We start from the raw sequence: 6,686 nt of genomic DNA on the forward strand, positions 1-6,686 counted from the left end.
TTTGACACAGGTGATGTCTAAAATGGCAGACAAGCTACCATTAAGTTATTATCTTAGTTCCCCTCTCCAGAGGGTTTTGTGTAATTCCTAGCTAGCAGAGGTTGATGCAGTTGGTAGATGACCTCAGGAAGCCACACCATGGATAGAACTAGAGTGTCTTTCCCTCTCCCTTAATCCGTAATGGACTGGTTAACATCAGACGGAAGTCAAACTAGGGCACTCCATTTTAGTAATGACTGTCCAGTGTACTTTGTTCCATAGCCTCCTGTCAAAACAACAACCACCCCCTCCTCCCACTTATTTATGTATTCATTCAACAAATATGGTTTGAGCCTTGCTCCAAGGCAGGGTAACACTCAGACCAGCATCTCTGCCTTCGGGCGGCTGGCAATCCACCAGAGGGAGGAAGATGGTGATAAATGGTAAACACCTGAACATCAGAACACAAAGGGAAGAGCACAGGAGTGGGGAGAGATGAATTAGAGGAGAACAGAGCAAGTTGCAATATGAAATAGGGTTCTCCCCGTGAGCACAGAGGATGTGAGCTCAGTGAAATGACTCGAAGGCTGGAAAGAAGATGGGTGGCCAAGAGGAGAAAGAAAGGTAGAAGAACGAGGTTACAGTGCAGCTGGGGCAGGGCAAGGTCTGTAGGACCTGGTTGGTCATTATAAATGCTGGCTCTCACTCTGGCAACGTGAGAGCTCTCCGGAGAGGTGGCCCCGCTTCCCAAGACCCACCAGTTGTATGCTATGATTGGAATAGCATGGAAGGCCCTGGGTGGAAATGGATATTCCCAGGTACCTGTTTGAGAGATGGCGGTGCAAGTGAGCTCTGGAGAAAGGGAGAGAGGACCTTGGGCTTGTGTATACTGTGGAGCCGGAGTCCATGGGGGTTTGGTGATGGAGGGGGCATGGCCAAGAAAGAAGAGTCAAAGGGGGCTTGAAGGTTGGACCACAGTGAAAGAAATGAGCTGGCATGGCGTGAGACAGGAAATAGGAGGGAAGAATGTTGTCGACTGGGACTTAGAACCCAGTGTTGTTCTCAGCAATTGGGAGGGCACTAGTCGTCCGCCGGTGAGATTCTTCCCCTTCCCCTGTACTCTGTTCTGTGATGCTAATTCAATCTTGACATCTCTCTGCTCTGCCTTCTCCGGTCCTGTGTTCCCCTGGCTTCCTTTCTCCCACCGCGATCGGGTGGGGTGTGTATTTCTACTTACCTTTCCCCTCTTAGGTAAGTGCTCTGCTTTTATGAACCCTCTGGATGGCAGGCAGTGTCTACTGTCACACCTCCCTGCACTGAACGTGTCACTTGATATGACAGGCCAATACGCCGGCCATTTGTGGTTCACTTGCTCTGTCAATTCTGTCCCGCCTCTTCCTCAACAAGGGAGATGCTTTATCAGGACTAGGGAGAGCCTTCTCACTTTTCTCCTTGGAATTTTTTGACACGAATAGACATTTATAATAAGGCTCTTATTAAAGTGCCTTTCAAACATTAAAAAAGGTAGATGCTGTCACTAGTTTGGGGGGTCTGTAAGAGCACTTAAAACAGAACTCAGCACCTGATGACTGGAGCAAAGATTCTGATCCAACTGCTTGTAATGCCACAAATCTGGAACTGCAGACTGAGCATTTGTCTAGCTCAAACACCTTCTCATCCAATGAGGAAACAAGTCCCCCATAGGAGAAGTTATTTGTTTAGTGTTCTAGGGAACTAAAGAGCCAGGATCCCAACAGCAGAATGTTTGAATGTTAGACTAGTACTCTTTCCCTACACTCTTAAAGCTTGGATCCCGGGGAGGTGGCACCTCCCAAATCAGAGGCCAAGTTGAGAGTAATTGCTTAAGAATGGTACAAAAGACAGTGTTGTGAAACAGGCCCTGTCCCGCTCTGTGGTTGGTTGCGTAGTTACTACCATTGTGTGACTTGGCAATCTGTAACCAGAATTTCAAATGAACAAGCCATGTAATCCAGCAAATCTATTTGCCCTCAAATAGAGCTGGATATGTGAGAAATCACTTTGATGCATGATTAATTGTGGCAGTGTTTGCATGATCAAAAATCTAGAAACAACCTAAAAGAACACTATGAGGGAAGAAGCAAGATAAATCATACTTGTTCCTTCAAGCCATGCAACTATGAATGGGAGACTGGTGTGAAAAAAATAGTGTGTAAAAGATGGCCTCCTTTGTACAAGAAAAATAGGAACCTGTCTATATAATATGTTTATAAATGTATAACATATTTCTGGAAAAAAACATAAAATGTTGATAACAGTAACTTTTGCCACAGAGGAAAAGTGAAGTAGGAGTTTTATCTTTTTACATTATATACCATCTGTTTTTGCTTTTTCAATTTTTATATGCTCCTGTGTACATTTTTAAGTGAAAAGATTAGATAATAAAATGTATTTATGTGACTTAAATACTAAATATTGCACACACACACACACACACACACACACACAAAAGTTGGAAGAAAGCCAGGTGCTAGTGGCTCACGCCTGTCATCCTAGCTAGTCAGGAGGCTGAGATCTGAGGATCACGGTTCAAAGCCAGCCTGAGTAGAAAAGTCTGTGAGACCCTTATCTCCAGTAAACCACGCAGAGAAAGCCAGAAGTGGCAGAGTGCTAGCCTTGAGTAAAAGAAACTCAGAGACAACATATAGGCCTTGAGTTCAAGCCCCAGGACTAGGAAAAAAGAAGATGAAAGGAATTTTGTTGCTTCTTCTCCTTCGCCTTTGGCCAGGGTGGACAAATCTTCCACCCCCAAGGGAGAAACACCAGCTAGCAGCCACTTCCCTGATGAAGACATCCATTCGCGATAGTCACCTGCGTGTTGATTCTTGCTGGTGACTATTAACAAATTTGCTTATGACTGTGCCACGTCGATGTCCCTGAGAAGCCAAAAGTAGATCAAAAAAAAAAAAATGAAGAAGAAGAAAAGAAAACAGTTGGCATCTTTCCCCTGGATTCTGCAGGGCTGGGCCTCTAGCTTGTGAAAGAGTGAATCACAGTCGCTCATGGGTGTGGCAGGAGGAACCAAGATGGGAGACACTGGCCCTCATCTAATGCCTCACACCCCCTAGGCTGAGGCCCTGGCCCACGGTGGCTGGTGGCTTTCATCCCTTCTCCCTTACAGTAATTCTGAGGCCCACAGGTTTGCTAATGGTTTCCCTCCCCAAGTTTAATTTAAATTCCCTTTTCTGATTTAAAATTCCTTCCTTACGTTGATGGATTCTTTGTCGGTATTGTAAGGGTGATGTATAGAGGGGGGTTACAGTGACATCAGTCAGGAAAAGAGTACATTTCTTTGGGAGAAGATGACCACCCTTCCCTCATTCTCTCCCAGTTTTTCCTTCCCATCACTACCCACAAGTTGTATAGCTCATTTTCAACATACTGTCCAGTGAGTATCATTACTGAATCTGTTCCACCCTTTGTCCCTCAGTTTCTCTGCCTCCTGTTATACTCCCAAGGACATATAAATGAACGAGCAGACAAAAGAAGAGAAAGCAAAACACCAAAAAAAAAGAAAAACAACCCTTGTTCCCATTTCCTGCAGTTCATTTTGATAAATGTTATTTTGTATGATCAGCCGCACACAGGCATTAACTGTGCCTTTCTGTTTCTCTCCTAATGGTATCCTCATTTGGTCGCACTATATGTGAATGCCTAGAGTCCTGTGTCATTTATCATGTCTTGGTATATTTTAGATCTCGCTTCTGTATATGAGAGAAAACATGCACCATTTGTCTCTCTGAGTTTGTCTTACCTCGCTGAACATAATTTGTTCTAGGTCCATCCACTTTAGGGGTGGTTTTCTAATGGCCTCCTTTGCACTGAGGTAGAGCTCTCCCTTACAAGGCATGCTCAAGGGGTAGAGCATCTGCCTAGTAAGCAAGGCAAGCATGAGGGAGGCCCTAAGTTCAAATCTCAGCACCATAAGAAAAAGCCCTGATGAGACATTTCTCTGTGAAACTACTATTTGACCCAGATAGAGTGAGTTCATCCCAAATTAAAACCCTCAAAAAGGAAATAAATCCTGTGTTCTTTCGCAATAATTAACAGGAAAATTGACTTTAGAACACAAAGCCAGTAATTTACAGAAAATGGTTTTTGATTATCTAAACTGCGCAGTACTTATTGTTTTAATTGTCAAAGTGTCAGAGGGGGTTACAGTTACATATGTAAGGTACATTTCTTATCAAACTTGTCACCTCCTCCCTCATTTTTCTTCCAGCTTCCCTTCTCCCCAGTTCCCCTACCTCCACACACACACACCCCACAATTGTACATTTGGTTTACAGCACATCATCTTGTAAGTATTGCTGTTGCATTGGTTCGCCTTTTTACAGTACTTATTTCTATGGGTCAACTCTCAGACTCGGTTTACACCCTTGATTTTAAAAATACTTTAAAAAAATTATCTTCAAGTAGTTGTACAAAGGGTCTGCAATTCAATCTGTCAGTTTATGAGTACAATGTATCCTCATCCATGTTATCATTGTCCAGCATTGTCCAGCATTCCTCCCCATTGCTCTTAATACTAAAACCAGTTACCATATACTCGGTTAGTCTCTACCTTCTCCATCACTTTTTGTCTCCTTTTCAACCTTTATACGTCAGAATGTCTTAGAGATCACTCCTCTGAACCATACTCTAGTCACCTGCACTTTTGCCTCCAAAAAGAAAAAAAAAAATCAGCTTAGTCTCTCTTAAGTTCTGACTCACAGATCCAAGGGCCTATTTCATGTACATGCTTTGGGTGTCTAGAAGGCATTTCAGAGTAAATGCACCCAGAGTTTTTGACTCTTAACCTGTTCCTCTCTGAGTGAACTTCCCTCATAAATATACAGCTATCTAGGACTCATCTTTCATCTCTTTGTTTTCTTCATCTTTGTATTTGATGGATTAGCAAGTTCGGCAGCTTCTGTGTTCAAAGCCCCTCACCAATGAGTGGTTTCTACATGAACTTCCTGTTTCCGTTCTTTTATGACCAATTTTCTTACCTAGCAGTGTTATTTTGAAAAATATATTTATTGTTGATTATTTCTTAAACACAAAATGTATCTATTATTTTACTGCCAAATACAATCCAAAGTCTCCTTGTTACACATGGAATAAAACCCAACTTCCTTGTCATCACCTATAAACTCCTGTCTGATGTCCTGCTTTCATTTCTTTTTTTTTTTCATTTTATAGAGCTTTATTACAGAATGGTAATATCCAGGACACTTTAGAGCACCTTGTACTGCTAATCAGATTTTTGGTAACCGGTTTTAAGAGGGTTGAGTATTCTTCACATATGAATTTTCAGGCAAAAGCACCACTCAGTGGTTATTTAAGAGATGTTAATCTTATTAAATAGTTTATCCTTAATGATCTGAGATGTCACTCCATGGATGGCTTCTATGGTAGTCTTACAGCTGTCTCTTGGAGCTTAGGCGAGTTTGTCTTCTGACTTTTGGTCATGCGTTTCTAAACCCAGCATGAAACTCCCTCGTCCTAGCTGGGCTTCTGATTGCTCTAGCTTTTCAGACAGTCAAATACCTGACCAGTGGTATAGTCTGCAGTAGTAAGCAAGCTAGATGAACTCAGTGTATTCACCCCGTATTTGCGATCCAAAAAAGGATTTGAAATATGAGACTTCTAAGGCGTAGTATTGTTTGCAGTGTCCATCGACGTCTTCTATTTTATTAAGTGGGGTAGTCTGGTATTCAGAAGGTCCTTCATCAGGCAGTTTGTAGCCCTTTGGGTACGTCCTAAAGGCTCCAAGATTCACTTTTCCTGCAGAAAATTGTTCTGGTTGGATCAATCACCACTGCTACAAATGGTTCCTGGGACTGCTGGTTAAGCATCTGTGTACTAACGTCAATCCCAGAAAGCCAGCAGCCATAGCCAGGGTGGCTGTGATACCCGCCAATTGCATTTTCAAGGTGGCCAACCTGCTTGGCGTTTTCTATGTAGGGGGCCTGAGCATTCACTGGCGTTTCAGTGCCCTCTACAGGCAAAGCAAAGCTGTCCGTGATGATCATGGTCTCACCGGCCTCCTTTCTGAACATCAAAGGTTGCCTCCAGATCTGGCGTGCATCACCATTTTCAGTAGAGCCAAGGCTGAAATTCTGCAGTACTTAAAGTAATGGTGGCTCCTAACGGCAACACCAGCTGGTAGGTCTACTTTTGTTTTACAGTTACATGAAGGCAGATAATGTAGCTTCCTAAGCTCAATCAACTAGTTCAGTGGCAGCTGTTCCATCTTACATTTCTTGCTCATTCAAGAGTTCACTGTGATCATGAGGTGAGCTTCTTGATGTATTTGCTCATTTTTCCTCAGTCCAGGGCTTGGCCGCCAGGATCTCCTGCTGCTGCTTCTTGTTGTATTTGTAGATCTCGTCGACGCTCTGGGCTTCCTGCATGTCGTTGGCCAGCTCCCGGGTCTTCTGAGCCAGGCCTCTCCTGGACGCCGCCATTGCTGTGGCCACGGTCGTCGTGTTGCTGCCTTGCACACTCCAGTTCTCAAGATGCGGGCCCGCTTTCATTTCTTATTCATAACCTTCTTTGCTTTGAGGGGATTGGGTACTGGTGTTCTTGTTTAGGATGGCCTGCTTTCTAGCACTCTAACAATTGAGCCATGCCCCCAGTCCTTTTTGCTTTGGTTTGTTTTTCAGATAACATCTCTGTCACAC

General features: G+C 43.5%; 1 pseudogene; it reads right to left on the reverse strand.

Moving 5' to 3' along the window:
• Positions 1–5,192: 5,192 nt before the first annotated feature.
• Positions 5,193–6,476, reverse strand: LOC125364679 (annotated as a pseudogene).
• Positions 6,477–6,686: the final 210 nt, after the last annotated feature.

Source organism: Perognathus longimembris, chromosome 16 (genome assembly GCF_023159225.1).
Source record: "Perognathus longimembris pacificus isolate PPM17 chromosome 16, ASM2315922v1, whole genome shotgun sequence".
In the NCBI taxonomy this organism is placed as follows: Eukaryota; Metazoa; Chordata; class Mammalia; order Rodentia; family Heteromyidae; genus Perognathus; species Perognathus longimembris.